The following is a 9,454-nucleotide window of genomic DNA, read 5'->3' as shown; positions in this document are numbered from 1 at the left end:
ACGAATTCAACAAAGACTTTAAAATATGTGTGCTTGCATGCTCAGTCACTTCAGTCATGTCCTCCTTTGTACAACCTATGGACTATAGCCCACCAGCCTCTTCTGGTCATGGTTTTTCCAGGCAAGAATACTGGAGTGGGCTGCAATGCCCTCCTCCAGTGAATCTTCCCCACCCAGGGATTGAACCCTAGTCTCCTGCATTTCCTGCATTGGCGGGCAGATTCTTTACTACGAGTACCACCCGAGAAACTTAACTTTAAAAATGGCCCACATCAAACAATATTTTTAAAAGAAACCAATGTCCTCTCCGCTGCGTCTCTGTTCACATCCGTGGCTCCCTTCTTAGAATAAACTCCCAGACCTGGGAACCCTGCCCTCACACAGACGGCAGTCCCCGGATGAAATGCTTTTAGGAAGAAATTCAATCAGTAAAAGATTTAGGGATGAACCAGACATGGCTGCTCTCCCCAGTTAATCTTCTCCCTTCTCTTCCAGCATACTATTTTGAAAGACTCTCATAAGATTTCATTTTCTTTAGAGAAAATGACTCGAGGCTCCATTAGCCTGGGGTGGAGAGGTTGGGGCCAGGATATTCCGTAAATGTATCCAAGCTTCCCGGACGCCCGGGATTGATTAGACCCATCCCTGGTCTTCCCAGAATCTTCACCCAAACAAACGCCCTTAAAGCTAGGGATGGAGTGGCAGGGGGATGGGGAGTGATCAGCTGAAAACCCGTGGTGACCACAGACGGCTGTGTGTGCCCGGGGAGCTGCCTCCGGCTCCTGGGTCTCAGCGACAGCCCCCAGCCCAGCGGCTCACTGCCTGGGGGCCTTGGAGGCTCTGCCGCTTTTTGGACATAGGGAGATTGCTTCCTGGTGCCCTGGTTCTCCTGCCCCTCCCGCTGCATCAGTACGTGCCAGGCCTGGGATGTCCTTGAGGCTGGAGGGCCAGATGGGGAGCTGGCAGTCCCTCTCATCTAGGGGCTGAGGCTCCTTTAATTTGCATACCTTAAAAGGCTTGCAGGAGCCAGGGACTGTGTTCTTATCTCCTGTGCGCTGGACCGGCCTTATTTATAGCCCAGCTGGCTGGCCGTTGCCTGCACATTGGGGCGAACCCACAGGCGGGTGGCCCCCGGCTCTTGTCACCCACCCTGGTCAGGCTGGAAGGCAGAAACAAGACAGGTAAGGTGCCCAGCTCTCTCCTCTGTCCCCTCCCTCACAATCCTTCCTCCGTGGAAGCACAGCCTACACCCTAGCAGTGCAGGGGTGTGTCCCAACCCCGGGAGGGAGCTTGCTGGCCCTGTGGACTGCAGACCCCAAGCAGGGACCCCAAGGATAGGGAGGGGGAGCTGGCTCCCCTGCAGCAAAGCTCCAGCTGTTCCCAGAGCCACAGGAGGGACCCGCAGAGAACACGAGAGCACCACTGTGCTTCTTGCATCTTACTGTCTCTCAGTGAGAATCAGGAATTTGCACTGAGTTTTGAACACCAGAAATCTAAAAAAAAAAAGGGGGGGGAGTGGGAGGAAGAAAAAGAAAAAAAATTATTAAATCAACATTGAAAGGGGGAAAAACTACCGTGCCCTCGAGCCGTTTCTCCCTGACAGTATTTCCGGATGGCCTGGGGTAGAAAGGTCAGTTACTGATGAGTCTGATTATGCTGGGGAAGGGTGTGTATGCGAGATGACTGGTTACGGCTGATTGTTCAAAATTACAGATCACTGTGGTATGCTTTCAAAAGGAAATACATTAATAACTTACTAATTTCTAGAGTGGGATACAGGCAAAAGGCATAGTACTTCAGTTCAGTTAAGTCGCTCAGTCGTGTCCGACTCTTTGCGACCCCATGAATTGCAGCACGCCAGGCCTCCCTGTCCATCACCAACTCCCGGAGTTCACTCAGACTCACATCCATTGAGTCTGTGATGCCATCCAGCCATCTCATCCTCGGTTGTCCCCTTCTCCTCCTGCCCCTAATCCCTCCCAGCATTAGAGTCTTTTCCAATGAGTCAACTCTTCGCATGAGGTGGCCAAAGTATTGGAGTTTCAGCTTTAACATCATTCCTTCCAAAGAACACCCAGGGCTGATCTCCTTTAGGATGGACTTGTTGGATCTCCTTGCAGTCCAAGGGACTCTCAAGAGTCTTCTCCAACACCACGGTTCAAAAACATCATAGTACTTAGCAATGCGCTAATGTTCAGGCCAACTGCGGGATAATGTTAATACTGATACAATGGCACATACCTGATGAAAGTTATAACAGGTGTAAACATCCTCTAGCCAGACCCTGAGCAGGGCATTTGATCAAGTCCAACCTAAGAAGAAAAAGAACTGGGCTCAGTTATTTAAAAATAATTCTGAGGTCAAAAGAGAAATGGATATCTGTGTTATTGGGCTAATGCTACTTTATCTCATGTGAAAAGTGAAAGTATTAGTCACTCAGTCGTGCCCTACTCTACGCGACCCCATGGTCTGTAGCCCACCAGGCTCCTCTGTCCATGGGATTTCCCAAGCAAGAATACTGGAGTAGGAATAGTGCTATTCCCTCCTCCAGGGGATCTTCCCAACACAGGGATCAAACCCTGTACTGCAGGCAGATTCTTTTAGAGTTGTTTGTTTCTTGAGGAATGCTAGAGTCTTGGGTTTATAACAACAAGATGAGTTGTAATAAAGTCGATTATATTTTGGGATCCATTCTATCATAAAAATCTTTTGTTTTTAATGGAGTCACCAACTAATCAACTCAAATGATTGCACTGCGGAGCCCCTTTTTTAATATTAAGGAAACACTAATGTCACACTCTCATGCAAAGCTGAGTACTTTCCCATAAAGTGTACCATGACCGCTCACTCCTATCTCACCTGTCTTTGAGAACATTTTGAAAATTTGGATTTTGTCATCCTGTTAGTGTTTCTGATGACCTGGGGTCCCTGAGGCTGGGCCACACATTTCTCTCTGCTTCCTTCAGCTCCACACAGGCACCTACATGCTTCCTGTTGTTGTTCAGTTGCTAAGTCATGTCTGACTCTGTGACCTCACGGACTGTAGCAGGCTAGGCTCTTCTGTTTCCCATTCTTCCCTGGAGTTTGTTCAAATTCATCCATTGAGTCCGTGATGCTATCTAACCATTTAATCCTCTGTCACCCCCTTTCCCTCTTGCCCTCAATCTTTCCCAGCATCAGAGTCTTTTCCAATGAGTTGGCTCTTTGCATCAGGTGGCCAAAGCACTGGAGCTTTAGCATCAGTCCTTCCAGTGAATATTCAAGGTTGATTTCCTTTAGGATCGACTGGTTTGATCTCCTTGCTATCCAAGGGACTCTCAAGAGTACCTAAAATACTCCTGTGTGTGTGCATGCATGCTAAGTCACTTCAGTCATGTCCAGCTCTTTGCAACCCTATGGACTGTAGCCCGCCAGGCTCTTCTGTCCATGGGATTCTGCAGGCAAGAACACTGGAGTGGGTTGCCGTACCCTCTTCCAGGGGATCTTCCCAGCCCAGGGATCGAATCCCTGTCTCCTGTGGCTCCTGCCTTGCACACCGATTCTTTACCATTGAGCCCCCAGGGAAGTCCAAAACACTCCTCAGCTCTGTTCAGTTCAGTCGCTCAGTTGTGTCCAACTCTTTGCAACCCCATGAATCGCAGCACGCCAGGCCTCCCTGTCCATCACCAACTCCCGGAGTTCACCCAAACTCACGTCCATCGAGTCGGTGATGCCATCCAGCCATCTCATCCTCTGTGGTCCCCTTCTCCTCCTGCCCCCAATCTCTCCCCGCATCAGAGTCTTTTCCAATGAGTCAACTCTTTGCATCAGGTGGCCAAAGTATTGGAGTTTCAGGTTCAGCATCAGTCCTTCCAATGAACACCCAGGACTGATCTCCTTTAGAATGGACTGGTTGGATCTCCTTGCAGTCCAAGGGACTCTCAAGAGTCTTCTCCAACACCACAGTTCAAAAGAATCGATTCTTCGACGCTCAGCTTTCTTCACAGTCCAACTCTCCTACTGGTCCCTAACACATCCCATATTTAAAGATAGATGTCCAAAACGCACTGATTTTAAATTCTCTTCTCCTCATTGGAAAAGACCCTGATGCTGGGAAAGTTTGAGAGCAGGAGGAGAAGGGGGTGACAGAGGATGAGATGATTGGATGGAATCACTGACCCAATGGACATGAGTTTGAGCAAACTCCAGGGGACAGTGAAGGACAGGGGGGCCTGGCGTGCTGCGGTCCATGGAGTCACAAAGAGTAGGACATGACTGAGCAGCTGAGCAACAACAACGAAGGCTTGGAGACAGATTTCTTTTCTCCTGAATCTTTACAGACTCAAGTGAGCCCCCGTCAAACATCCCCCTCTCTGTACAGGGCTTTGTGCTGTCCTTCAGGCAGGAGCTGAGGAAATGCTTTCCCTCCTGGTCAGCTCTACAAATGAGAGTCTTCATGGAAAAGGGAAAAGGCAACCAAAAAAACACAAAACAAACCACAGCAACCTGTGCCATTTCCCCAAGAAGGAAGGGCTGTGTGGGTAGAGCTCTGGGGGAAGCGAGACCCCACCCTTCCCCTGCAGCGTCTCCCTCCCCACTGCATAATTCACTTTCCTTCTATGCCCCCAAATAAGTTAAAACACGCAGCCTGAAGACCGGGCTCCTCAGGCCTTGTTTCAGGGTCTCTGCAGCTGTGCTGGGCTTCCAGCCTCTTCCTGTAATTTGGGCGGAAGGGCTTGGGGGGCGGTGCAGGGGTGGGGGTTGTGCTCATGGGTTACCCCCACATCAAAGACTGCCTTTTGTGTGACTGCTGGCCAGGGGAAGGGAGAAGAGGGAGTGCAGAGCTGAAGGGAGCAAGCCATCTGGGAGGAGAGAGAAACACACTGCCAAGGTATTTTATTTATTTATTTTTAATTTTTTTTTTTTGCTAAGGTGTTTTAATAGACGTGCTGTTCTCGTTCTTGGCCTTGTGTTTCTCATTCTGATTTTAGTTACTCTTGCCTTGAGTCATAGAGCTCTGTTTATTGGTTTAGGTGACTTAGACGCGATGGCTTTTCCTTTTTTATGACTTCATTCATTTTCGGCTCTTCTCGGTCTTCATTGCTGCACGGGCATCTCTCTTACTGCGGTGAGCTGGGGCTACGTTTTGTTGTGTTGTGGAGGTCTCATTGTGGTGACTTCTCTTGTTGCGGAGCACAGGCTCTAGGGCTCATGAGCTTCGGCAACTGTGGCTCCCAGGCTCTAGAGCACAGGCTTGGTAGTTGGGGTGCTTGGGCTTAGTTGCTCCACGGCGTCCCTTCCCAGACCAGGGATCACACTCATGTCTCCTGCATTGGCAGGCAGATTCTTTACCACCGCTGAAACTTTGCTACTGGTTTTCTATCTCAAAAATGAATATTGACTTTTTCAGGGTGGGGCTGGGGATGGTGGTAAGTGACCAAGACAGAGAATGCGTCACCTTTCAGAAGGCAGGGAATTCCCTCTCCCTCTTCCTGATGGAACTGGAGAATGTCTATTTCCAAAACCCAGGGGACTTTGACCAATACAGATGGTAGAACACAGCATCCACAATGGAAGAGCCGATGGTGGGACGGTGGGGCCCTTCTGCTAAAGAGGAAGCAGCCCTCTCCCCAGAGGCACAGGACATGGGGACAAGCAACCCCCCACTGCAGGAATATGGTGGGCACACCCTAAGGCTCAGCAAGCACTTCCCCTCTTCTCCTCTAAACTGCAGACAGTTATATTTGTCAAGTGTCATGAAATATGTTTTTGAGATCTTCGAGTGGCTTCTGAATAGCTGACAGTTGAGCTCCTGTGTCCAGTCTTCAGTGAGCTGCCCCATGACCTGTGTTGGAGCCCTGTTGCTCTTCCGGGCTTTCCTAGCTTCCAGGTCTCAGGAACCACCTGAAAAGTGAAAGTGTCAGTCACTCAGTCATGTCCGTGCAACCCCATGAACTGTAGCCTGCCACACTCCTCTGTCCATGGTATTCTCTAGGCAAGAATACTGTGGTGGGTTGTCGTTTCCTACTCCAGGGGATCTTCCTGACCCGGAGGCTGAATCTGAGTCTCCTATATGGAAGGCTGAGTCTTTACTGTCTGAGCCACCAAGGAAGCCCAGTTCTGGGAACTACCTAGTTCTGTGGCAAAATATAGGCGCGTCTTTACTCCTCTGGGGGTGAAGATCAGAGAAGGGGAGGGAAGAGGGGCCCAGGGACACCATTGCCTGGATCTGGCCCATCTGAACTGCAGGTAAAGGGCAAGAAGTGACAGAGAAAAATTTAAGCCCTGCTACGGAAGACCTCACCATAGTTCCCTAGCCACCTGGGGAACACAGTGTCTGCTGAATGGAGAAGTCACATGAAGAACAGTCAGACTACAGAAATTTTGGTATCTTGATCAATGCAACCCATAGAATAACTGTTCCAGACAATTATTGTCTCAATCAGTCATCAAATAAAGAGGACACAAGAATCACCCTCAAGACATAATTTGATGGCCATCTTAAACTGCAGACCATATTTGATTTCACTGAGATTTCTTTCATCTGGGGGGGGCATTCTGTTATCAGAGATAAGTCACATCTGTTTGGGCAAAAGGAAATAGGTAGAAAATTTATTTTAATAGTCTTGATGCTTTTAAGTGGCTGTGGACTCATGTCTAATCTAGAGCTATCATCCTGTAATGAAAAGATGAATCAAAACATGAGGAGACTGAGAAAAAACATAGTCTGTGGCCCGGGGTTCACGTCTCGGTTTTGCTTCCTCCATGCTCTGTCTTCTCTGAGAAGCTGCACTGGCCACGTACGCCAGCCCCAGCCATTCCCACGTGTGTCCGCACGTGACCTTCAGCTCTGCATCCACCTTAGCACCAACTTAGGAAAGCAGGGAACTCGTTATAGTTTGTTATTCTCACCAGGGATGTGCGTGCTCATTATTGTGCTGTGTTGTTACTCAGTCATGTCCACTCTGCGACCCAACAGACTGTAGCCCAGCAGGCTCCTCTGTCCATGGGGTTTCCCAGGCAGGAATACTGGAGTGGGTTGCCATTTCCTCATGCAGGGGATTTTCTGACCCAGAGACTGAACCTGTGTCTCCCGCATCTCCTGCATTGGCACGTGGATTTTTTACCATTGAGCCACAGGGGAAACTCAGAAGTAAAAATTTATGTTGACAAGTACCTGAGATGGCTATGCAACAGCTCTCTTTTCCAACGATATATCTGTGTGAAGCTGCACTATACTTTGACTGTAAACACATCTCTCAAAAAATGAAATGTACAAGCAGGTATGAGACCCCCCAGCCATCCAGCTATCTTCTACTAATACATGAAAGAGATTTGCAAAATACTTTTTTTTTTTTTTGGCTATACAGTAGGTCCTTCTTGGCTATTTTATTTTTTTAACTTTTTATTTTATATTGGCTATAGCTGATTAACAATATCATGATAGTTTCAGATGCACAGCAAAGGGACTCAGCCATACATATACATGTATCTATTCTTCCCCCAAACTCCCCTCCCATCCCGGCTGCCACATAATGCTGAGCAGAGTTCCCTGTGCTGTAAAGTAGGACTCGCGGGTTATTCATTTTAAACACAGCTGTGTGCACATGCATCGCAAACTCCCTAACTATCCCTCCTCCCCATCTGGAAAGTGAAGTCTTACCATTGGACCACCAGAGAAGCCCCTTTGTAATTTTTAAATGAATTAACTTTTTTTTTGTTTCTCCATTTTAATTTTTAATGCAGTTTAAAAAAAAAAGTTATAGCACTAACTCACAGAAACAAAAGCTCTCCTTTGGGATCCTGAATAATATTACAGTGAGTGAAGGGGTTCTGAGAACAAAGGTTGAGGATAACCGGCTTATTTAAACTTGAAATTGATTAAATATGATTGCACACATGGAGTTTCAGCTCCCTTAAGGCCCCTCACCTACCCCATCCTGTGAAGCACTTTGTCAGAAGCACATGTTTGGGCTTAAATAATCTACACAACAGGACTGTACAGGACGTATCCTTATTGCCAGTGACCCCGCTGCTTCACTTGGGTGAAGACCACAGAGGAATCCTTCAGGGGAGCTGGAATCTCTTGTGCCTTTACGGAATTTGCTTCGGTGACTATTTTCTGTTGTTGTGCTCTATTTTAGGAACAAAAGCTCATCAACCTTATTTTCCCAACACAGACTAATGTGGTTTTCACAGACAGTTTTTGTTCTTGCAAACAGATTATTCCACTGCCTATTGTGGAATCACTTTGTCTCTCTCTTTAAAAAAAAAAAAAATAGTTATTTTATTTATTTTTGGCTGTGCTGGGTCTTCGCTGCTGCATGAGCTTTTCTCTAGTTGCAGGGGTTGGGGGTATCCCAGTTGCAGCGACCAGGTTGTCTTTTGGTGGCTTCTCTTGTTGCAGAGCACAGCCTTTAAAGTACAGGCTCAATAGTTGTGGAGCACGGGCTTAGTTGCCCCATGGTATGTGGGATCTTCCCAGATCGGGGATCAAACCTCTGTCTCCTGCATTGGCAGGTGGATTCTTTACCACTGAGTCACCAGGGAATCCTTCTTTCTCTCTTTAAACACATTAATAAATTTTATTCTTTAAAGACTATTTCAATTGTCTTTGCTCTGATTGAAATAACTATTTCAATTGTCTTCGGGCTCTTCCCTGGTGGCTCAGACGGTAAAGCATCTGCTTGCAATGCGGGAGACCTGGGATCGATCCCTGGGATGGGACGATCCCCTGGAGAAGGAAATGGCAAACCACTCCAGAACTCTTGCCTGGAAAACCCCATGGACAGAGGAGCCTGGTAGGCTACAGTCCATGAGGTCGCAAAGAGTCGGACATGACTGAGCAACTTCACTTTCACTTTGCTCTGATAACAGGAATTTTAACTCTATTTTATTGAGTAGATATCAATGAACATGGTTGCAAAATTCAAAAGGTACAAAAGGAGGAATACAGTAAATCCCCTGCAATGAATGAGGTCTAAGAGTGCGTTTGCAAGTTCAATTTGCTCCTTAAGTCTGAAGAAGTTAGCCTAGGTACCCAGTTAACAAAATCTGCTACAAAATACTGTACTGTAATAGATTCATAAAACTTTTCATACAAATAATACATTAAAAAGAAAACACAAAAAATAAGGGAAGCATCTTTAATCTTATAGTCCAATATCTCTAAAAAAACAGTAGCACCAGTTACATCACTGCTGCCTCTACACTTGTTTCTGGACGTCCTGGGCTTGAAATGAAGACGTCATACTATTGTACTCTATTTGCTGTTCAGTCGCTCAGTCGTGTCTGAGTCTTTGCAACCCCATGGACTACAGCACGCCAGGCTTCCCTGTCCTTCACCATCTCCCAGAGCTTGCTCAAACTCATGTCCATCAAGTTGGTGATGCCATCCAGCCATCTCATCCTCTGTCGTCCCCTTCTCCTCCTGCCCTCAATCTTTCCCAGCATCAGAGTTTTTTCAAATGAGTCA

The 9,454-nt window shown here is 47.4% G+C and overlaps 1 protein-coding gene across 1 annotated transcript in view; it reads left to right on the top strand.

Moving 5' to 3' along the window:
• Nucleotides 1,106–9,454, top strand: part of FHL2 (four and a half LIM domains 2) — a 47,307-nt gene continuing 38,958 nt past the window's right edge. Inside the window, exon 1 of the mRNA XM_018054974.1 lies at nucleotides 1,106–1,181. The gene's annotated coding sequence lies outside the window, so the exon portion shown is untranslated. The remainder of the gene's footprint in view (nucleotides 1,182–9,454) is intronic.

The sequence above is a fragment of the Capra hircus genome, chromosome 11 (assembly GCF_001704415.2).
Source record: "Capra hircus breed San Clemente chromosome 11, ASM170441v1, whole genome shotgun sequence".
In the NCBI taxonomy this organism is placed as follows: Eukaryota; Metazoa; Chordata; class Mammalia; order Artiodactyla; family Bovidae; genus Capra; species Capra hircus.
The sequence above is the reverse complement of the archived record's forward strand: the minus strand, read 5'-3'. Positions and strand labels throughout refer to the sequence as shown.